At 46.4% G+C, this 25,239-nt stretch overlaps 1 protein-coding gene and 1 pseudogene across 1 annotated transcript in view; one reads left to right on the top strand and one right to left on the bottom strand.

Moving 5' to 3' along the window:
- The window catches only part of ENTHD1 (ENTH domain containing 1), a 1,212,238-nt gene that overhangs the window by 610,024 nt on the left and 576,975 nt on the right, over positions 1-25,239 (bottom strand). The gene's annotated exons all lie outside the window — the stretch shown is intronic.
- Positions 20,426-20,554, top strand: LOC147748640 (small Cajal body-specific RNA 14; annotated as a pseudogene).

The following is a 25,239-nucleotide window of genomic DNA, read 5'->3' as shown; positions in this document are numbered from 1 at the left end:
ATTTAACCTGTGGGGGTATATCTCTTTTTTAGACGATGAGATAAAACTCCCATGAGTCCAGCAGCTCTCTCATGTGCAAGTTCTAAGACAGTTAAGGCCTTTGGGTTATGAGGCCAGAGCAGCTAATGGTGTCTCATTACAGAGGTCCAGGGCCCCAGATTTGCTCCAAAGATACATGTCGTACTGTGGTGACAGCAGGACTGACCTGTGCCTCTACATTAGGCGAGAGCTGCACTTCAGCACTGAACGCACACTGAAATGGGAGCCATTTGTAAAGAGCGGGGTTGGTCAGGGGCTCCAATTTCAGTGTATATGCATTAAATTGAAGCACTGCATTAACATAATTCTTTTGCCTGGCTTGAGCTAGATAAGGAAAGCACAGAGTGTATTTCACTAAAACAGAAGCTAAAAATTGGAGCGGTTTAGCACGCATGTACTTCAAAGAGAGCCGAAATAATCGTGAAAATATTCACACACTGCGTTTTGTAGTATTTAATTTAATTTAATTTAAAAAGTATTTGTTGAGCGCAACGTTCACCATGCGGTTTCTTGGCTCTATGGAGGCAAACTTTAGCAGTGACACAAACAAGACTAGAGATGACAGGGAGGGGAAGGAATTACATTGGGAAAGCTTGGGTAAAAAGAAGAGTCTTGAGCTCTTTTCGGAAGGCAGGGTAGCAGTTATACAATAGTACTACTAAATGTACTACAAAACGCTATTCACTAACATAAATGTGGAGGTCTCTGCCTCTGCCAAGCCTATCTTTTATGTGTAGAGCTATCTGCTTATGTAGTAAATCCGGGAGGGGCTAGAAAATGGGGAATATTTACTACTAAATAAGTGTGGTTTAGGCAGGATTAAGAGGGGGTTTGTTTAGTAAGTGCCATGCATCTACCCACAAAAGAGTAATTCCATTCCTATTCACAAATTCCACTTCTAAAACTACTACAGACAAAAAAGTCCCAAAATAGTATAAACAGTATTAAATGTTCCCCTGCTCAGATCTACAGTATGTCTGTCACCATAGATGGCCAACCACTGGTACTGCAACACACTCCCATAAAAAGTAATGGAGGCAATGACCTAAAATAACACACCCATAGGAACTAATGTAAAAATAAAACATTTTACTTCAACTTAAAAAAATAAAAAATAAAAATAAAAATATATATATACACTTAATTAAATGCAAACAAATGAATGTATATATATATATATATATATATCCACACAAAGAAATAATATTTGATTATAAAATATTGTATTAATCTTTTACTTTAAAAATAAATGTAACTTGCATTTTGTTCAAAGAAATTAAATTAATTCTATACTTTTAGTAAATTCTACTACATGATAAATATACAATTTCACTTTAGGCGGATGTTTTATGGTCTTAATTTTTTTTAATGTAATATATTTAAATTCATTGTTTAATTCAAAAGAAAGTTAAATGTGCTGTAGCATTTTTTATTGCGTTTATATTTTTATATATATATATATATATATATATATATATATATATATTACGAAAACGTCATTCTTCACCAGATTCTTAGGAATAACGAGAGTGAGCCCAGAATATGTGCAAAATTTCTCGGTGATTTATTTCTTAATCACACCAGCCATCCGCCATAACGCGTTTCACCTCCCAAACGAGGCTTGATCACATGACGTTGGTTGAAACAGACAAAGGTCTTAAGTATCCAACAAAGTAGGTGCGGCATTATAATTAAAGTGACATGTGCATCATTTACTGTTTCAAGTAACGCAAAGCCAATGCAAAAAGCGGAAACAGCAAAATTCGACGGAACACACACACACACACACACACACATATATATATATATATATATATATATATATATATATATATATATATATATATATATATATATATATATGAAGAAAACGCCATTCTTTTCCACAAATAGATATAGAATAACGAGAGTGAGCCCAGATTTAGTGCTGATTTTTCGGTGATTTATTCAAAAATTCCACCAGCCATCCACCATAACGCGTTTCACCTCCAAACGAGGCTTGATCACATGACGTAGATCGAAACAAACAAGGGTCTTAAATGCACCAAAACATGGGAGCGGCTACGCGCTTAAAGTGGTATGTGCATAATTGAACTTTCATAATGCCGTAAAGCATGGTGGCATTGATACAGAATTGAGGGCAAGTGCCCAACATTATCATATTCAACTCATTTCTGTGAAACGGCATAACGTATATCTGTCAGTATTCAAATAATACATAAAGAAAAGCATTTCGTCTCCAAACACAATTCATTAGGAAAGTAAAAGTAATGAGTTGTCCACTCTTATCAAAAATATATCTATGTACAAATAGCTATTTCGCGCTATATATATACAATCTATTTATATAATGATGCTCCTTAGAAATATCACAAAATATATATAACTGTATCTCGTAATTCCTATATATACACCAATTCAGTATTTACATATTTACACATTGGACAGATTTCCTATTACGTATAGGATCTATAAAAGCATGTGCATTCATGTATTACTTGCTAAGGTATAAATTCATTGAAATTGTTTCAATTAATGCTGGATAGGAGTTGCTTATTCCACCAAGAAACAGATGCCGTTACAACTAAAAAAATCTATTCAAGGCACTACCCTTCTAAGTGATGTGTAAGACCCTTGCAGGCAGCTGTGAACTCCAAAAGTATACAGAAAATTATAAATAAAGTGCTCGTGTTGCATAGAGAATAAAAATAAAATATAAAAAGAAATAAGGATAGATGTTTCACAGAAAAAAATGGAGAGATTAACAGGATGCCCAGAGGGAAAAATCCACTTAAATGTGAGAAGTAATATAGTGTACTTAGGTACCAATTATACAGTTATATCTAGTTTAGTTTAGGAAAGCCTACTACAACTGGGAATGATGAAGGGGGCCACCGTCGGTTATAAAGTATGGGATCAGGTCAGGAGTGCATCAGATTCACATAACAGAGCAGACATAAGTATTGGGTGTCAGAGGTGAGGAAAAGGCATTTAAATGTCCTTGAGACAAGTGTAAAGGTCTTCTCGATCATTTAATCCATTTGGGCTCTTTGTATTCATTTCGAGAATGTATCTTGTCTCAAGTAGGCGCAATCTGCCCTCTCTATCACCCCCCCGTTTTAGCGGCATCACTGTGTCTACCAGATAATATTGTAGATCACTGGGGTCACTGTTGTGCACAGCCTCAAAGTGGCGTGCCACCGGGTATGCCTGATCCTTGCTCCCTATGGCCCTGATATGTTGGAGAATCCGCTTATGTGCTGCTGGGCGAGTGCTGCCCACATAACTCAAGCCACATGGGCATTGCAGCACATAAACGACTAACTCCATCTTACACGTAAGTCTTTTCGTGATAGGAATTGGGTTGTCTCTAAAGGGGCTGGTGTAATGGGTTTTGTTTATTCCAATTTTGCACGCTTTACAGAAGGCGCATTTCCTAAAACCCGTGCTCAATGCTTCCCATGTTCCTGAGATAACGGGCTCTAGAATGCTGCTAGTTAGTGCATTCTCCATTGAGGGGGATTTCCGGTCTGAGCGAAACATCACTCCCAATTACAGGATCCCCCCTTATCAAGTTCCAATTTTTTGAAAAGATCTTTTTGATAGCGGAGTGCTGTTGGCAGTATGGAACTATGACCCTAGAATTCACATGGGTGTTAGCCAGATTGTCAATAGGGTCTTTGCTCCTTGGTGTTAGTGCTTCCTCTCTGGTGATGGAGTTAGTTTTTCTTACAGCCGTCTCGAGAACACTGTCACTATAGCCCCTTTCAAGAAAGCGTTTCCTGCACTCCTGTTGTGCTACTTGAAAGTCGGATTCCGTACTGCAAATTCTTTTCATTCTTAGCATCTCCCCGTAGGGGATGCTATTGATTAGGTGACGGGGATGCTGACTAGTGGCGTGAAGCACTGTGTTACCAGCTGTGTCCTTCCTGTGTAACCTGGTTTGTATTTTATGATTATCAACATAGACCTGGACATCAAGAAAATTTACAGTTGTTTCATCTGCATGAGAAGTAAAATGCAAGTTGTATGAGTTAACATTCAATTGTTCTACAAATCGCTCAGCATCTGATTTACCGCCCTTCCAAACCACAAAGAGGTCGTCAATGTAACGCAGATACAATGGCACATGTGATGTCATGATGTTTCCAAATGTGCCCATCAGGACCCGCTCCTCCCAAAGCCCCATATGGAGGCATGCAAAACTCGGGGAGAAGCAGGCCCCCATTGCGACCCCTCTCATCTGTTGGTATGCCTGCCCATTGAAAAGAAAGTAATTCTGTTCTAAGCAAAGTTTCAGCATGTCCAAGAGCATACGATTGTGATTAGAACAAATCTCTGATCGTTTAGACAGATAATATTCGGCTGCCTTAATTCCATCACGATGTCTAATGGAAGTGTATAGGGCAGTGACATCCAGAGTCATTAAAATGTAGTCATCTTCCCAAATCAGGTTGTTCAGCTTGCAAATAAAATCGGTGGTGTCTTTAACATAAGATGGTAATGTTAAAACCCATTCCTTTAGAAAGAAATCTATGTATTTGGAAATGTTCTCAGTTGCGCTGTTTATTGCCGAAAGTATGGGTCTACCAGGTGGTGCCCATAGATTCTTATGTACTTTCGGCAACAAATACAGAGTGGGTATAACCGGACAATCTTTTTTGAGGAATTTAAATTCATCATTTGAAATTAATCCTGCGCTTTTCCAGGCTACAAGTTTGGCATTCAAGTCAGACCAGGCAGCTTTGATGACAATGAGGTTGCTTTTTCTGTAGCAGTCCAGGTCACTTAGCTGTAATTCTGCTTCTTTAATATAATCGTCCCGATGCCACAAGACGATATTTCCCCCTTTGTCCGCCTGTTTTACAATGATATTCTTATCAGCCCTTAATTTTCTTACCAGGCTGTTGTAACGTTGGTTCTGTCGACTCAGAATGACATGTTTTTTATTTGTAGCCATATACAGTTGTTTCAAGTCTTTGATGATAAGGTCTTGGTAGAGGTCAATGTTATCATGGGTCATGATTGGAAAAAAGGTTGATTTTTTCTTGAAGGGCGTGGATGTTTGAGTTTCAATGCCTTCCCTTCCAGTTTGTTGGAATTGTGTGTTCGATAGCCCCTCTTGCTGCAAATTCCATCCGCCATAACGCGTTTCACCTCCCAAACGAGGCTTGATCACATGACGTTGGTTGAAACAGACAAAGGTCTTAAGTATCCAACAAAGTAGGTGCGGCATTATAATTAAAGTGACATGTGCTTACTGGTGGTAACTGACTCTGACTAACCAGGCCTACAGCCAGTGTGTTGCTAAAAGATACTTAGAATACAGTGGAAACACCTACATACACTAGAGAACACTATTCGTTGGGGTACCCCTGTGATTAGCATGACCTCCTCTGTAAGTCCCTAGTACATAATAGGGCAGGAGGATTAAACCTACCTCTAAGTCAGAGGTGCAGAAATATGCTACTTTAACTAGTAGTCTTGTTTGCAGAGTGGAGGAGAAAGGGTGCCGGGCGTCCAACCATCGCTCGGGAGTTCCACTGTGTAGGACTTACAAGAGTACCAAGAGGGATTCTTGGCCCCAAACTCCCTCAGGACTAAATTGGACTTCCTCCCCTATCCCGTAGTCTGCCACGAAGCACGTTTGCAGAGTGGTAGAGAAGGAGGGCCATGGCCTCTGAAGACGTCTTAGCAATCCCACTCTGTGGGACTTACTGGAGGTAACAAGAGGGGTAGTTGGACCCCAAGGACATCCATGGGGGCCAATTTCCCAAAATATTACCTCCAGTCAGTCCCACACAGCAGCATTGGTAAGTACTCGTACCGCCCACTTTGCCCACCACTCTACAAACGCGCTCCCTGGCACGCTCTTGGATGGGGATTGAAGTCCTCTTCACTGCTGGGGGTCCTTTAGGGGACAACTAGCCTACCTTTTACCTCCAGTAAGCCCCACGCAGTGGGATTGGTGAGGGGTAGACAAAGCCCATGCGCCCTTTCTCCACCACTCTGCAAACGCGCCCCAGTACGGTGCAAGTTGGGGGATTTAGTCCCCTTGAATCCTGAGGGTCCCTGGGGTCCAACTAGCCCACCAGGTACCTCCAGTGAGCGCCACAGATCTGCGTTTCAGGGAGGTATAAAAAGGGGCTTGGCCTGGGCCACCTTTCTGCAACGCAGATCTGTTGTGCTCACTGGAGGTACCTGGTTCGGCTAGTTGGCCCCCAGGGGCCCTCAGGATTGAAGGGGAATTCATTCCCCAACTTAAAATGCACCACAGGGCGTGTTTGCACACGTCACCTCAGGCCCTGCCCCCTCCATTTACCACTGTGCAAACACACCCCATGGCATGTTTTAAGTTGGGGGATTAAGTCCCCTTGAATCCTGTGGGTCCCTGGGGACCAACTAGCTGACCATGTACCTCCAGTAAGCACCACAGAGCTGCATTGCAGAGAGGTGGTCCGGGGCGACGCCCCTTTTTACACCTCTCTGCAATTCAATTCTGTGGCACTTTCGGGACGTACCCGGTGGGTTAGTTGGCCCCCATGGGCCCTCAGGATTCAACGGGACTTAATTCCTCACCGGGCGTGTTTGCACTCTTGTCGCATCAGGCCATGCCCCCTCCCTGCACCACTGTGCAAACGCACCCCCTGGTGCGTTGTAAATTGGGGGATTAAGTCCCCTTGAGGTCTGAGGGTCCCAGGGGAGGCCATCTAGCCCACCACATACCTCCAGTAAACGCCACAGAGCTGCGTTGCGCAGTGGTGTGAAAAGGGGCATGGCCTGGGCCACCTCTCTGTAACGCAGTGCAGTTGCGCTTACTGGAGGTACCTGGTGGGTTAGTTGGCCCCCAGGGACCCTCAGGATTCAAGGGGACTTAATTCCCCAACTTAAAACACCCCATGGCGCGTTTTAAGTTGGGGGATTAAGTCCCCTTGAATCCTGAGGGTCCCTGGGGTCCAACTAGCCCACCAGGTACCTCCAGTAAGCGCCACAGAGCTGCGTTGCAGAGAGGTGTATACAGGGGCGTGGCCTTTGAGCACCTCTCTGCAATTCAGGTACCTGGTGGGCTAGTTGGCCCCCAGGGACCCTCAGTATTTAAGGGGAATTTTTTGCCCTACTTTAAACGCGCCGGGGGCGCGTTTGCTGAGTGTTGCAGGGAGGGGGCGGGGCCTAGCCTCAATGCAGCTTTTAAAAAAAAAATTAAGAAGGGTGGGTTGTGTGACCCCCCTTTTTTATCCTTTTTTTGGGCCCTGGGACCCCATCCCCCAGGGCCTGACCCCTTTTGTGTAAAAAAAAAAAAAGAAATGAATGGGAAGGGTCCGTATGGGCCCCCCTCCCCTGGTCAATTCCTGTCCCGGGACCCCATCCCACGGGGCATGGCCACATTAGTATTATTATTTTTATGGAGGGGGGCTGCGTGGCCCCCCTCCTGAGGCCTCTGTTGGCCCTGGGGACCACATCCCCCGAGGCCAGCCTCGATTTTTTATTTTATTCTTATTTTGGGGAGGGGTGCTGTGTGGAGCCCTCCCGGGTCACTTCTAGCCCCGGGACTCCATCCCCCGGGGATCGCCCTCTCCGTTGGGGACCTGGGGGGAACCCTAATTCCCCAATGGTCCTGCCGGCTCCCAGCGTCCTGCGGGAGCCGACATTGCTTTTCCACATGGGGAGCTGCTAACATGCAGCTCCCCGTGTGGAAAAGCAATCTGCTTTACTTCATTGAAGCGAGAGCAGGCGCTTCAATGAAGCAAAGCAGTTTGCAATGACAGGGCGGGAGCCGCGAGACTCCCGCCCTGTCATTGCAAACAGCAGTGTCCCGGGGGTGGTCACCCCGGAACACCGCAGGAGCCGGCCCTGGGAGGTGGTGGTCCCCAGGGCCATCACTGGCTCAAGGAGGGGGGCCACATGGCCCCCCTCCCAAACAATACACAACCCTGTGGGGTGGTGGACCCCCAAATTTCAATATTAGTGCCCCCGGGAGGTGGCGGTCTCCGGGGCGTGTGGGGGGGATTGAGCCCCCCCCCACACAGGTTTACTTCTTTCTATTAAAAGCCCCAGGGGGTGGCGGTCCCCGGGGCAGCGGAGGGCCATGTATCCCCCCGCAAATAATGAAAGGGGGAATTAGATGCCCCCTCACACATTTACAATTAGCCCCGTGGGGTGGCGGTCCCTGGGGCTGCGGGGGGGGGGGGCTGCGTGCCCCCCGCAACTAATTACCCAAGCCCTGGGGAGGTGGCGGTCCCCGGGGCAGTGTGGGGGGATTGGGCCCCACCACACTTTTTTTTCACTGCCCCCGGGACCTGGCCAACCTGGAGTCCGCGCTTCGTTTTTTTTCTGCCCGATTCGCGCACCCAGCACGAATTTGTCCGATTAAAAATAAAAAGTGCTTTTTTGGGTCCTTGTGGGACCCTCTGAGCAGGCCCAGGGGTCAGGGTGTTTCTATCCTGCCCCCTTTTTTTAGTTTTTTTGTGTTTGTTTTTCACTCTTCTTGTGCCTTGGTTTTGAAAATTTCGCGAAGATTCGTCAACCGACACCAAAGTTATTGGGAAAAGAAAAACGCTTTTTGAATAGAAACAAGGTCCTAACTATAATTAGCTACTGGCGACCGCCAGTAGGTAATATATGCACACACACACACACACACACACACATATATATATATATATCAAATTAATGTACATTTATATTGAATACAAAATCATTTTTCAATGTTTTGAAAGTTTAATCAACCTTTACATTTTTTAAATTTCTCTATACTTTACCAGAAGGAGATCTCAGCCCGGTGGCACGGAGCTCTGTTTACATGTGAAAATATACTATTAATAACTTTACATTTGTAAATTTGGCTCAGTCCCTGTTTTCAGGTGGTGGGGACATGTCTAAAATGTGTGGTCAATTTACGCTTAGAAGTGGTGAATAGCCAAAAGTGGTAAAAGAAAAGTTTAAGAATAAATGTATATATGTAAATTTACTCACATATGCATTTACCATTTGGAATAAGCCCCTCAAAGTGGAATCTCCGGGTGAAATATGCAGGAGGGTGTGGGAGGGAAGATTAAAAGTGTTATCCCCATAAGACATGAATCTGCAAACACCGAAGCAATATAAGGTGCAAAAGAAACACTATAATCACTTCTAAATAGATTGGACACTCAGAGAAAGATATTAGTTGGGTAGTCATAGAAAAACATTACGGACTGTGGATCCCTCCGTAAAATGTCCAGAATACTCCTCAAATGGAACAAAGATGGTTCTACAAATAGGCCTTTATTTTGTATTCCTTAATTATTCAGGTCACCAGACATGTTACCCATAGACACAGGGCCATCTGCCAGACCCACTTCTTCATCACCCTATGACGAACCTCAACTTACTCACTTGGATTATAAGGGAATGGGGACAGCCCATAAGTTGCATTTAATTCAACAAAACTTGCGCCGCAGGCGTGCGGCACATATTGCACTACTTCATTAGACACACATAGCAGACGGGGGGGATGTCCACTTACAAAAGAAATGGAGAGGGCAATGCTATAGAACCACAAAAAATCCGGATTTGCTAGAGAGGCGCTAATATTGATCTGTCCAGCGGTCCACTCACGGTCACTGCAGGTGGAAATTGACCCTCAGGGACGCGACGTATTTGTGGAGCGACAACTGGACGGCCATCCAATATTACTGGGGAATATTTATGCGCTGAACGTAATACAATAGGCCTTTTTAGACCACCCTACTGTTCCCCTTGCGAGGGGAGAGCATATTCCATGTCTAATTGGGGGAGACTATTTACAAACAACAAGAGAGAGAGGGAGAGTCACGAACACTCTTAGTCCCCAAATTATAATATGTAACAACAACAAAAGAGTGTTCCTGTTCTGGTTAAGGTGGAAAAAGGCACAGAGCACAAGAAAACAACAAAGCCCAATAGGTTTGTTAGGAAAGCCCTCACTCACCGACCTGGTCGGTGACTTGCTTCATCATCGGGCCCCACCGGGTGTGTCACCGAATGCCACCCCGGTGTGCTTCGACGCCAGAATTACTGCGGAGCTGGTTTTTGTGATGGGAGGGCTATGTGAAGAAGTACGTGAATAGTGTCAAGTGGTGAAATTAAAATTGCCTTGTATGTGTCAAAAATTTAATTTTAATCAAAGACCAACAAGGACAAGGTTAAAAAATGTGTCGGTGAGTAGGGCCAACTAATTGGATGGTCTTACTCCCACTAGCATTAAGTGAAGATGTGAATGGTCAACATGGACATGTTTCAGCCGGTGTGGTATCATTAACCTGGCATTCGTCAGGACCTATGGTGTTAAACCTCGGCGGTATGGGCACTCTAAGGCCCACCCTACCAGAGGACTTGAAAGTTAAAAGTCTGTGAAGTGCAAAAAAACAGGGGGCGGGCTTCACCACCCGAAGGTAGGACGCACACACCTCCAGCCTCTAAAATTTAGAGACCAAAAATAAAAGGCACTTCACCAGGGATGAAAATCCACCCCATAGACCGCGGGAGGGAGGGGACGGCGCATTTGGCACATCGCCCACGGCGTCCGTCTCCTGCAGATAAGCCTAATCGCCCTCAGGACCGGGTCTCGACGTATTTGTGGAGCGACAACTGGACGGCCATCCAATATTACTGGGGAATATTTATGCGCTGAACGTAATACAATAGGCCTTTTTAGACCACCCTACTGTTCCCCTTGCGAGGTGAGAGCATATTCCATGTCTAATTGGGGGAGACTTCAACAGCGTGCTGGATCTTGGGCTGGATCGCTCCCATCCCCCCTTACTGGCCTTCCCTGTGGTGTCGACGGCGATGGGAATGGTGCAGTGGATGGCACACTGGTCCTTCCTTGATTCCTGGCGCACACTACAACCTGATGCGAACGAAAACTTTTACCCTTCTCCACCACATGACTTACATGTCATGCTAGACCTGATCCCCTGTCCACTGACGATACATGCACAAGAAACGGCTGAAGAATACTAGGTCGTACTGTTTCAGATAACAATCCCCTGCTATTGCACTTACATTGGGGCGCTCCCTGTCTGCCTGTCCCCACCTGGTGACTGCAGTAGGCTGTGCTAGAAGACAATGTATTTCAAGATGCCTGGAATGCTGACTAACTACTTTACAGAAAATTAGGGCACAAAGACATCCAGACTGACGAGTGGGAGGCGCTAAAAGTGGTCTTGTGGGGACATTGCATCAGGATTGTGAGGGGGGTATGGATACAGCTATACAGGGACTTAACAGCCTTGAAGGCATCCTTGAATGTCCATGAGGCAGAGGCTCGGGAGGCCTCAATGAGACATCGAGCCCTCACGGCTGCTAGAGATCGGCCTGCCCAATCAGTGGCTCAGCCACGGTGACTTGACTTTAGGGCCTATCAGGTCAGGATACATGCAGAGAGGGAAAAGGCTGGTCGGCTTCTGGTCTGTCTGCCGCACAGCGGGAATCCATGATTACTGATCATGGCAATACGAATATCTTCAATAAACATGATCACCACCCAGATGGACATACACAGTGCATTCACAACATGCTACAAAGTTTTATATGACTCACCCTCTGATGCCCGTGAAACGCACATACGTGCATTCCTTGAGATCCTTGAACTACCTACTGTTGATCGAGCGGCCCAAGAGGAACTGCAGCCGCCCATAGCAAAACATGAGCTGCGGGTGTCAATGCAAGGGCTAGCCATCTACATGGTCTCCCGGCCGAGTTTTACAAGGCCTACACGGACATACTGTTTCCTCAATTATTGGAGATTTATCAGGCTGTCTTGGAGGAGTGACAGTTGCCACTGACACTTTGAGAATTCCTTATAATATTGCTGCTAAAACCTGACAAGGACACGCTCGATGTAATGTCATAACGCCCTCTATCAATGCTAACCACAGACTATAAAGTATTCAGCAAAGACATTGCAGCCGCCTAATGGAGTATATGCCAAATCTGGTGCCCGCTCCACCACTCTGAACATACGTAAGCTACGCAGAGTACGCTCCAGCCCACTGGTCCTTTGCTGCCTTTCTTGTGATAGATCTAGAATGTGCTTTTAACACAATATATTGGGAATACATGTCTCTAGCGGTTGGGGCTTCTGATGAGCCTGCTCCGCCTCATTTGCCTATTATACACGGCCCCTACTGCCAGTGTTAAGACGGGATAACTTATTTCGGCGCCCTTACAAATCAGTCGAAATACGCGCCAGGGATGCCCACTGTCCCGGCAACTGCGAAGCACTGGAGAGGAGTGGGTCATTTATCTTGGAACCGAACTACATGCAGTCTCCCTCTATGTGGATGATGTCTTTTTCTACATACGGGACATCAAACAGGGGTTTGGAAGCATTGAACTGGTCCCTGAGCAATTTAAGAACGCCTCGGGTTTGGGAGTTAATTGGGCCAAGACCTGCCTCCTCCCAGTGAGTCCAACTTGCCCGCCACAGCTCCTCCTGGTGGGAGCCTACAATGGTGAAATGAGAGCCGACTACATTTCGTTACTTCGATATTCGCATCTACCATGACAACCCTGATCTAATAGACAGCAATCTCAGAAGGGCAATCGCCTCTCTGTGGTCACAGATTTCCTTTTGGAGCACATTACCTCTCATGGTGCAGGGGCGAGTTTTCCTCCCCAAAATGGTGAGGCTCCCCTGCTTTTGTACTACTTCCTGAATCCACCAATCAGCATACCAAGCTCCACATACTTTACACTTCACTTTATGCTGGGACCTTTTATTTGGAATAAGGGGCGCAGACGAGTCGCGCTGAGGACGCTCCAACTACCTGTTGCACTAGGAGGATTAGTAGCCCCCAACTTCGAGCACTATTACCTGGTGACACAGTTGCAGTGGCCATCACTTTGGCTCACCCTTGCTAAACCGAGCCGCTAAGATGGTACATGATTTGCTTTTACTGTTTGGTACACTCCCCCCACGCTCCCATAAGCTATTGACCATAGCATACCCTAGCTATACCAGAGACCTTGGCACAGGTGCCATACATGCCGAAAATCTGTGTAAGATCTATACGGCCTTTTAGGGACCTGTTTGGGAAAGAGAGAGTAGAACTCAGGGAGGTAGAGGAAGTGGAAACACTGGGCACCTTGTAGCAAGATTGTGCTCTCGTGCCCGTTGAACACTTATACGAACACCATGGTAAACACCCAGATAATTTCCTAGTGCACCGCACGCTGTTGGCTGAATTACTGCGGCATTGGCACATCAGGGACATGGATCCTGAGACACATCCGCTGTTGCATGCAATCCATGTGATGGGCGCGGGCCCACACCTTATCACATGGTTCACACTTGTGATGGCATTGACCTCACAGGACTTGATGCTCCCAAAAGGCTGCACTGGGGCAGAACATTGGCTGAGAGTTTACCACTAAAGAACAGGATGAGGCACTTATTGATCCCTGTAAGCTATCCCGCAATGCGAAATTCCAATATATCCAACACCACATTTTGCATTGAACCTATCTTACCCTTGAGTGACTGCAACAAATGTATGGGAGCGAGTTTTCGTGCCCCAGATGCAGTTTTAGAAATGCAGGCATGGCGAACATGTTCTGGAATTGCCCAGATGTGCAGCTTTTATGGGGGGTGGTCTTGAATGCCCTGTCAGAGGTTGTGGTGTAGTGTAGTTCCTATATTCCCAATAGGCTCTGTGCATTGGAATAATATATCCTATGGATATGACGTAGGACTTAGGTCAGTAGGTCTCTATCGAATATACTAAACTTAATTGTGAGTGCCAGCTAGCTCAGAGGTCACTAGAAACGTTCTCGAATTCACAAGAAGGGATTAGTTTCTGACAACTGCATAAACATGACAACTTTGTTTCCCTAGGACTGGAGTAACTATCTTCAGAGTGTTAGAAACAATAGATAAGTATTTCACTCAGTCAATCGTGCATGCTTCGTTTCTACAGAGTTTCCAGAGAAATTTGTGAGAGGGGCGTTTTCAATAAAAGGTTTATTGAACAGTCTTCTTTCTCATGCAAGAGAGGTGAACTGCTACAATCATTAGACAGAATGCAAAGTATAATGCATACAGCAAGAATAGTATTATGAAATAATACTGTAATAGCATTGTATGGTTTCTAAGCCATATAAAAACACATACATAAATAACACAGGCTAAAATACTAAACTGGTGCTTCTAAAATACGCCTACCCCAATGTACCTAACCTAGGTCTAGTACGAGGGAAGAAGTCTTCAGCATAGGTTTAGTTTTTGCCAAGAATCTACCAAAGGTTTCTCTAGGTTCTAATCAGCTTCATACCTTAGAATGAAGGAGGTCTGGTATCTCTGTCTCGGGACTCGATTTCCCAACACCCCGCAAGGGGAGTCAGAAACACTCGAACTGGATTTCTCAGCAGAGGAGGGCAGCTTCCTGATCGTGCGTCAGATGGAGAGTCGGTTTCCTTCGGCACTTGCTGTAGCGAGCTACGTCGGGCAAGTAGGTCGTCGTCGAACTGCTCTGAACCACCGTGCTTTGCCATAGCAAGTGAAGGTATATTTATACCTTGAAGGTGTTTAGGAATGCCATGTTTGACATAAATTTGGGCATATGAACGTCATGAATGAACCACTGGGGAATAGTTGTTCATTGTAAAACTAACTGAGATCTTGGAGAAATCAATATTCAAGCAAGGGGAAGTCCCTAACGGCTTAAGCTGGTTTTCCAAGAAATCGTTGTGACATCTAGTGAACGGATGGAAGTAGCCATGCCTGTATTTAGGTTGCATGGGCTATGCCTAAATAAGGGCTTGATTTCAATGCCTATATAAGGGCAACGTGAATTGTACCTATATGAGGGCATAAATCGGGAAAATCCATTCGGAATCTAAAACGCCATACAACAATGGACAGAGCAGACCTCCACACCATGGAGGCGGGGTTGCTAGGGATATTCCGACATAGGAAATGGTGAGGTGCAATTACTCATTTCATAAACTTAGCCCAAATTATAACTAAGCATGCTATTGCCATGAAATGAAAGAATGCCGACCTCCCAAGCAAGTTATACTGCTGTGCGGCACTGCTGAAGTGGTGTAGAGCTGAGTCAGCAGCGCTGCCCAGGGAGGAGGCCAGGGGCCTACGTAGAGTTCCTATTGCCCTTGTGTGCGAGTTACAGGTCCTCTCTGAGGGGTCCGGGGAGGAGGGGTCTAGAATCGAAGTGTGATTGTGTCCCATCAGACTCCCAGAGCCAAAACCAGAGCACTCTCCCTCCCCTGGTCATTTCCCTTCTGAGATTAGTCTGGAGCCGTGCTGACATGCTGCAAAAACACGCCTGCCGTGGTTAGTAATAGAGCTGACGGACTGGATATTTAGGAGACGATCTTGACATTTAGAAATGTTAGTGCCCTTCTTGTTCGAGTAGTTCTCTATATCTCTTGTTCAAGTTACAATAAAGAAAGAACCAATGTCTTCTTTTGATACTTACATTGCTGTATATGATATGCTGACCCATTGGGACATTGATTACCTGAACTATTGCACTGTGCTTCATATACAGTATATAACGTACTCATAAAATAAAAAATCAATAAAAACGTTTAAAAAATACAGGTAGGACTTTATGATATTTCATGGACATACCTCAATAATATATATATCAATTATCATAGAGGTAGCATGGCTAACTGAATAACTCATGGTAGGAAGGAGTAGGATGTCTCAGAGTTCTTTTTTTGAACACCAGTGAGGGGACAATTATTCTTCATGCTGACCTATATATTGGTGCATTTCAACAAGTAAGTCTGATGATAACAGTTTTTGCCTCAAACATCTACTATTACTACTTGTTACCACACATATTACGTTGTGACCCTACAGAGAGGTACTAAAATATTGTTGTTAGAATAAAAAAGACAGTTAATGACCTTACTTAGTGACATCAACCTATTAAAAATGACTGACTTTTACATAATACCAACACTCCTCGTCATGTTGCGTAGCATCTACTTGACCATCAGACGTGAAAGAAAATAAAAAGAACAAGAGTCGTAGAAATGTATGTATAACCCAAACCAAATCACAATATTATCAACAGCTCCAGGGGCAAAGGATTAATAATACTGCGGCCCCGTTATATTCACATCTCACCCATCCTCTTCGAAGGGATATCACTTTATGAATAAAGATTAACCAGAACTGGGGTCCATGATACCTCCTCCTAAAGTTTTATTTTTTACCATGTTGTTTACCATACACTTTACCCTACCAGGGCAAATAAATAGGTAGAATAGGAGAAAAAGAATTTGACGCATAGCCACAGTTAAATGTCTACTTTATTATTCACTACAAATGGATAAAGGGTGATATTATTCCCAGGACCTCCTGTATCATCACTACACACTTCCACCTCGTGTACATAACGTCATGGATGGATTGAAGAACACACACATGACGTTCCATAACCTCGTCATGGGCTGCATAGTGCAACAATATAATGATCAGCCAAGGGCTACAGACAACGCATGTGACACAGGTACACATCACAACTCTTACGCTGAGGTGCATGACCAAACCACATCGTATGATGGTGGCCTTAAAATAGAACGCGCTATCCAGCTCTCGCAAACATGCAGTAGCAAGAAACAGCTGAGGTACAGTTGTCAACTGCTTGTTTTGATGAAGTAAGTACATTTCTGACCTTTGATAGAGAAAGGAACCATATTTCTCCTCTGCTAGCCCCGTCCTCTATATCAGAAATTACAATTAGCAAACTAACAGTGGACATCCCCTCTCTCGTCCCCTACAGGACAATAGAAAGTTCTCTCTGGCTGAGTTGTCCAAGAGAAGAGTGCTGCAGCCATATATGTACTTATGTTCAGCTTTATTATCATATGTATTATTCATTACTATCATATGTATCATTCACTTCACAGCAACGAGTGTGGTTTGCCATGTATGATATCGCCAATATTGGTTTAAATAAAAACATGTTTTACCTTGCATAGTGTATTGAAGGTTGACCATTTTATGTTAAAAAACTTTCTAAAAGTTTCTCATTTCTTTATGCATGCATCCACAGAGAACAACCTGATTTACTCCATTTGGAGCATACGTATGCATGAGTATGTGCATGTTTGAGTGTATATCTACTTCACAAAAGAACTGCAGTTGCGGTCATAAAATTGGCAAAATGGGATCCTTGATACGGGTCATCATTTGCTCCTCCAGTCATGCGAAAACTTGGAACTCTATCAGGGGGTGACCAGTTTCACGCATATAGGGGGACATATGCTTGACCTAGTATTTACTGAGGAAAGGATTATTGACCATATGCAGATTCTCCCAGTCAACTGGACTGATCACTACTTGATAACATTTCTAATTGCAATCCCTAACCGTGGTGCCTCTGCCTTGAATACGGCTGGAAGCTTTCTTGGTCGGGACTGGAAGAGACTTTTGGAAACAACGAATCGGTCCCTAATGACCTTCTCTAAGGAGGATTTTGGTGTACATAGCTCAGTGGAGGAGAACTATCTGCTATTCTGTAATCATATAAATGCCACTGTTAATCAAATTGCCCCCCAAAAAGTATGTAAAAGTAAAGGTAGACCCTTCGCTAGATGCTTCAATGAAAAACTTAAGGATCTGAAACTGAATTGCAAACAGGCAGAGAGAAAGTGGAGAAAACACTATGCAGACGAGGATAAACTAGCCTAGAAAGTGGCTATCTCCCTTTATAAAAAAGAAATTGCTGCTGCCAAACAGGAGTACTTCGCTGAAGTTATTCTGAACTCGCCCAATAAGGCCAAATGTATTTTCAAACTTGTCGAGGATCTTGCCAATCCTCAATGTTTACACAATCAGACTTCGCCCTCCCAAGATCTCTGTGATAAATTAGCATTTTTTTTCCAGGATAAAATCACCACCATTATCGATGGGTTAAAGGATGACAGGTCTGGGAGGGGAGAAGGTATGACCCCTGAGTCAGCAATTCCAACGGCTAGTATGGGTATAGTGCCACATGAAGACCCCTTGAGTGATGATGGGCCTGCTATAATGAGCTCTCTGGATCATTTTGAGCCCCTTTTGGAAGAGGAATTTGATAGGCTGGCCATGGGTGTGTCCTCGGGCTCCCCACTGGACCCTCTTCCACATAGAATCTGGAAGGAATTGGCATCAGAGCTCTTCCCTAGGCTCCGAAAGATTTGTAACCAATCTCTCTCCAGTGGATTAGTACCATCCGGCTGGAAACAGGCGATAGTCACTCCACTCTTGAAGAAGGCCACCCTTGACCCCAACTGCCCGGGGAATTATAGGCCTATCTCACTCCTCCCCTATCCGGTGAAGGTAGTGGAACGTAGGGTTAGTAAATCTTTGTCAGCTTTTTTAGAAAGCTCTGGCTGCCTGGCAGATGTACAGTTCGGATTCCGACCAGAGCACGGAACCGAATCAGCCTTTGTGACCGTAATGTACGATCTGCGTCAGATGGCAGACAGGGGACAATCAGCAATACTTGTATTGCTTGATCTGTCTGCCGCGTTTGACACGGTCAGCCACGACATTCTGCTGGCGCGTCTAGAGGAAGTGGGAGTAGTGGGCACAGCCCTGGCCTGGCTTCAATCTTATCTACCTGACAGATGTCAGATGTCAGGCAGTGGCCCTTCCCCCATTTCAATCAGCCTTCACAAGTATCTGTCATGGGGTTCCGCAAGGGTCGGCTATTAGCCCAATTCTATTTAATATTTATCTGAGCCCTCTGATTAAAACCATCTACAATGTGAAGGTAGTGAACTACGCTGATGATACTCAGATCCTCCTATCCTTGGATGGATCCCACTCTAATGCTCTAGAAGATTTTCATGCATGTATGCAGAACACTGCGCAGTGGTTACGTGACAACGCCTTACAATTCAATTCGGGCAAGACCGAAATTTTACACTGCGCAGTTGGGAAGGCTGCCCGGCCTCTTCCTTGTAACTTCTGGCCTTTGGATACTTCCACCCCCCTGACGCCATCCACAACGGTGCGTAACTTGGGTGCCATGTTCAACACCAACTTGTCACTGGAGACTCAAGTGAACAAGACAGTGGGATGTTGCTTTGGCCTCTTGAAGGCGGCCCTAAGGAAGATTCTTCCACTGCTCCCAGCGATGGCTAGAGCTTTGATTATTCAAGGCGTTATTTTGAGTAGACTTGACTACTGCAACGCCTTACTATCAGAATCTCCTAAATAGTTAATCCAGAGACTGCAGCGTGTCCAGAACACAGCAGCAAAACTGGCCCCTTCCAGACCAAGGGTTTCTTCTGCCTCATTGTGCCTAGCTGATCTGCATTGGCTTCCGGTACACCAAAGAATACTCTTTAAATCTTTGTGTATCGTATTCAGGGCACTGCATGGATTTGGCCCTAGGCCACTGCAGAAGAAAATGGTCTGGGACCCACCCACCCGGAGCCTTCGCTCCTCCTCTGCCTACCTGGCAAGTGTACCCAGGTTTCACAAGGCCAGACTGGGTGGAAGATCATTCAGTTATGCGGCTGCAAAACTTTGGAATGAGCTTCCGCTGGAAATTCGACAATGCAGCACTCTGTCCCTGTTTAGGAAAAAAATTTAAACATGGCTGTTCCCGAGAAATTAATTTTGCGGGGCCGTTACACTGCTATGTTGGCTGCTTTCCTCCTTTAGCCATCTCTCCTGTTTATGCTGGTCTGCATCTCACGTTTCATCTAGCGCCAGAGTACCCGTAGGGTGTTTGTTGCGCTCTATAAATACCTTATACAATACAATACAATACAAAATAAATGAATTACAATGAATCTTTGTTCCTGATGAAGGTCGTCGTATGGCCATCTGGGCAAATAAGATGGCCTTAACATGTAGACTTTATGACGCTGGAGTAATACTCACCTCCCGTGGTCAACCTGGTCATCTGTACATTTTTAGGTCTCCTGGCGTTTAACAGCGCGTCAGCGCTGTGTCCGCCAGGAGATCTTTTGTTGCTGACTATGCTTCCCAGGAGACAGCACTGGCCGCGCGCAAAGGCGATCGGCGTAGGGCACGCGCGCGCGAACACGCTCAGCTGCCGTCTCCTGGGAAGCTCCAACACCCTATGCGCATGCGCAGAAAGACACACACACACACACGAGCGCCCATGCACGCATGCACCCCCACATAAATAGAACTCACCCCTGCTGTCGCATACACGCATACACACACACACACACACGTGCATCAAGCGCCCCCGCCCCGCCCCCCCCCCCCCCCCCCCCCCCGCCGCCACTTACCGCTACTCCGGTCTTCAGCTGCCACCGCGGGGCTCTCTCTAGGGCATGGGCTTCTCTCCGTGGGCGCGGCTTCTCTCCGTGGGCGCGGCTTCTCTCCGTGGGCGGTTCGATCCCCGGCCGCTCCTCCTCACACGTGGGTGTCCTCCCTGACGGTTGCATGCGTCAGTAATACCATGTGACCCCAAGGCAGCCACGTACAGCAACGAGAGGGGGCCCACTGCCGACAGGACCCCCAGGTGCCTGTGCTACGGCTCCCTACAGCATTTTAAAGGCGGCACGAGGACGCCGCGCGAACCTGCACCGAGATATGGAGACACTGAGACAGGAAACAAACCAAACGTTTCCACCGAAATTTGTACAGACTGGAGCAGTGCGTAGGTTTCAGTGCACGCGCGTGTGTGTACATAAGTGCGAAGTGGGGATGGGCAGGCCATTTTACAAGCATGCAAAACACACTTTGACGTAAAGGCTCTAGGTTCTGTAATAACTACCTTCAAGGTTGAAGCAGATGGTTATGAAGCCGGGCTACGGGGTTCGAGTCCTGGCAACGGCTCAAACACCCTGCAGCGCCAAAGCGAGGCCAGGCGGGGTGCCGGGGGAGGGTGGGCTTAAGTACGGGGAGCCGGGCTCGGGGGAGGCCTTATTTGGGTTTAGGACAGGCCCACCTGCGAGGAGTCACGGCCTAGACGCTTCCAGTTCCGTTCATCCGGTGCACCCTGCAAGGAGGGGCACGAGGCGCCGCGATGTCCGCCTCTGAGCTCTACAGCAAGGTAAGGCCTGCACCTTTAACATGCACAGGGGGCCCGGCTTGGGGTGAGGCTGGGAGGGATGGGGTGTTGTTGAAAGTGGTTAACTGTCTCGAAAGAGCACGTAGACCTTCATAGCTGCCAAGGTTTCAGATTGCTATGTGTGACGTTTTCATAATTTATGTGTAATTATGAGTGACATTTCAGCGGTTATGAGTGATACTTTTTCGGAAGCAAAATCAAGCAATAAAGTCTGGGAAGTCATACATATCTGCAACCTCCTAAACTGATCGTACTGTTAATAAGAAACGAGGACTCCGATGTGCACCCCTCTCATTGAAAGTCCACACTGCACCACTGCAAACAAAAGAACGTTTCTGCAAATGTCAGCAAAGTCAGTTATTGTAGTAGGGTCAGTTAGAAAACCTGCGCAGTGTGCCTGCCACTTGCTCACCTCGAGTAGAGAAAATATCATAATCACTGCAATACTAGGGGGTACTGAATGTAGCCGAGGTTCAGATTCCATTTGCCATATTTTTGTGTACCGCTTTATTTTCTTCTGCTTTACCTGATGTCTTTCTTGACTGCTCGGCCGCTTCCCGGGTGACCTCTTAGAGGACGAGGCAGGCCGCGGTGGTGCAAGAGGCGGCATGCTCGTCACCTCAGCTACCCGGACCTCATGTAATAACCACCTGCTCCTGCAGTCCCTCTGACATGACTGTAGGGCCCGCATCACCATCCAGTGACCGCTGGATCCAGTAGGCGCCAACGTTACCCCTTAAAGCACAACTCCTGGAAGCCTACTGTACACCTACCTGTTCACGAGCCACCATATTGCAGTGCTGATGTGTTTTAAAATGAAGTTAAAGTGCAATCTGGATTTGTAATGAAAGCATCTGATAACTCGCTGTGGGGGAATTAGTGGGAATTACTACGGTCAATGTTTCTGATGTTACTGCATAGGCTGCATACAGTACATGTATTTTCCCCCATCATTTTGCATGCAGTAACATTTAAATTGCTTAATATTTGAAGGGAAAATGATGGCTTATTCTCACAGCAAACTGGATATTGTTGGATGTTTGTGTCCCTGGTGCCGTTTTAAGAAGTGTAAATGTTCCAGATGCCAGGATCCTACCAACTCTGTTTTGAATCCAATGAGTGCACTTTAGCTGTGGCCCTTCGTTTAAGCCTTTCCCCCATATGTTGCTAGCACAGAGTGGAAAAATCAGGCGGGTGTCTTCATGGGTCTTTTTAAAATAGTTTGCTTGGCAAAGTTCAAAGAAGAGGTTGTGAAAATGAATTTTGCCTTTTTTTCCTTCAAATTTCCCTACTCATGTCATGCCAATCAGGACAGTTTGCCCATTACCAGACTTCCTCATGTCATGCCAACCAAGACAGTTTGCCCATTACCAGACTTATTGTGATATGCAGAGACAGTAGCGTAGGAAGGTGCAGGCTGCCCCCGGGGTCATCACTGTGTGTGAATAATAACCGCTGTGAGGCCGTGCATGAGGTGCATCATCAGAGCTGTGTGAATAATAACAGCTGTGAGCCTGTGCCTAAGGTGCATCATCAGAGCTGTGTGAATAATAACTGCGTCAGCCCCGTGCGTGAGGTGCATCATCAGAGCTGTGTGAATAATAACAGCTATGAGCCCGTGCGTGAGATGCATCATCAGAGCTGTGTGCATAATAATAGCTGTAAGCCCGTGCCAGAGGTGCATCATCAGAGCTGTGTGAATAATAACAGCTGTGAGCCCGTGCCTGAGGTGCATCATCAGAGCTGTGTGAATAATAACTGTCAGCCCCGTGCGTGAGGTGCATCATCAGAGCTGTGTGAATAATAACATCTGTGAGCCCGTACCTGAGGTGCATCAGAGCTGTGTGAATAATAACTGTGTCAGCCCCGTGTGTGAGGTGCATCATCCACATTGCTCAGGTCACCCAAATTCCTGCACTCTCTACCACATTGCTTTCAAGAACACCATACTCTTGCACACACTCACACTGCTCACCAATTCAAAGTGTGCTAAAAATTTGATGCAACGCATTGTCATACACAATGCCAATAACTCAAACTTTAATGCTGGGAGACCTATTGCATTGTAAATGCTTGTTAACCTTACCAGGGGAACACACGAATAAACACATCAGATGGGATATCTCACCAGGTAATTTTAAAGTTGAAACTCATTAAAGATCCCTCAGACCTAGATAATCAAGTGCCCCCTTACATAGGTGGAGTCCATCCAGATGAGCTGTCCTTCTGGATGAAGGACTCCATGCTGAAACAAGCCACAGATATGCTATGAGTGAGAGTCCTTCTAAGGCTTGGCTTCTTCATAGCTGTCAGCATGAATTCTAGAACAAGTTCCTAACATATCAGATCAATCTTGTTTCCCAAATAGACCTCCTCTCCGTTGATCTGAGCTGAATATAAAATGTTTAACATCTCTTGATGTCAAGCAAATGTAAAGATCTTTCACCAGTCGTTGATGGTTTCCATCCAGTTATACGGGTTCCGATTCTCGCATTGAGTTAGCGTTTCACCTTCATACCCAACCATACTCTTCACACATGCCTTCAAAGCGCTCCGACGTAGGACCTGCATATCTGAACTACCACCTCTCATTCCACTTACCGCCAGACAACTTTGCTCCACCCAACTTGCCCTGGCCACTGTCCCACAGGCTCACAAGACCAGAACCGGAGGAAGATCCTTCTTCTACCTCACTGCCAAGACCTGGAACACCGTGCCCCTCCACCTCAGGCAATCCCTGTCACTGATACAATTCAGGAAGGATCAAAAGACCTGGCTCTTCGACAGAATCTCACGCCCAGATGGATCAGTAGCCTTAGAGCCTTGAGACCCTCACAGGTGAGTAGAGACGCTTTATAAACTCTTGATGATGTGATGCTGCACTATTGCCCCCCCGTAACAAAAGCAGCAAGCAAGCACAAGCCACTTACTTTCGTTTCCAGCCTCCCAGAGTCAGCCAATGCCTCCCTCCCCACCAAACTCCCCTTGTAATGGTCAGGCTTGTTCAATATGCAGAGTGTGGAGGCTGGTCTGACAAAATTGCCAGGGATACTATGGATTCCCAGTCCAGCCCTGTTCAAACTAATAAAAATGAGCACAGCCTGCTCTTAAAAAAACAAACTTTTGGAAAGGGGCGACCACTCGGTCCCCCCGAACGTATGGTGGAGTACCCCGATCCCCCCGGGAAGCCATCTTGGGCGGGAGGCGAGTCTCGGCTGGTATGCTCGAAGCGGCGTAGCCGGGGCGCGCTTTTTCCCGCCCTAGAGTGGGTTGTCCTAGACACTGAAGCCGCCAGCCACGCCCCCGGAGGCGGGCGGAGGCGGGTTCACGCCCGCCCGGAGAAGGATAAAAGGAGCAACAAGCCAAGGAAGCATCCTCTTGTTCCTGTGCTCTGAAGCTGCACCTCCCCGCTGCACGTGAGCTCGAGACGGAACGAAGAGCCAATTTTGAGCGTTGTAATTTTGTCCTTGTTCTTTCAGATATCTTCGTTGGAGAATGCCGGGCAAGAAGGTCGGAAAGCGGGTCGGTACCGATCAGATGCTCCGCATGCTCGTAAAGGATATGGCCGAAATGAAGAAGCAGATGGCGGCAATGAACGGGGCAGGAGGCCCGAAGCGCATCATCGGGCCAGCATTGCCGAGTGTAGTCCCCAGCGGTAGAGGCAAGAGGTCCAAGAGGGGGGCATCTGGGGGAGAGGCCCCGGTTCCCGATACACCGATTGAGGAACCAATCTCGGTTCCGAAGGAGGGACAACCGATCCCCGTCGTAGTCACCCCTGTGAACGAGGGGGATATGCCTCCCGAGTTGGCTGCACAACTGGCAGCGTGGTTGGGGAAAGATAGTGAGGGCACCACGGCAGATGACGCCAGGGCAGTAATGAGGCAACTGCGAGAATCTAGAGAGGCTGCGAAGGCATCATCTTCTGTTCCCCCACAGGCTCCGGTGGGTGAAACCGCAGCGGGCACGAGTTCGGCAGCGACTACAGCTTCTAATTCAGGTAAGCAGCTACTGCTGATTGCGGGGGAGGGGTCTGTACCCTCACGGAGAGAGAAAGTGGCCCAGCATATTCCAATGGAAGTCAAGGAAAAGATTTGGGCTGATAAGTATGTAAACATGTTTTCTTTGCTTACCGATCACTACGAGATCGAGCATGTGAAGG

The sequence above is a fragment of the Lissotriton vulgaris genome, chromosome 1_1, assembly GCF_964263255.1.
Source record: "Lissotriton vulgaris chromosome 1_1, aLisVul1.2, whole genome shotgun sequence".
Taxonomy (NCBI): domain Eukaryota; kingdom Metazoa; phylum Chordata; class Amphibia; order Caudata; family Salamandridae; genus Lissotriton; species Lissotriton vulgaris.
Note: the sequence above shows the minus strand (reverse complement) of the source record. Positions and strands in the feature narration are given on the sequence as shown.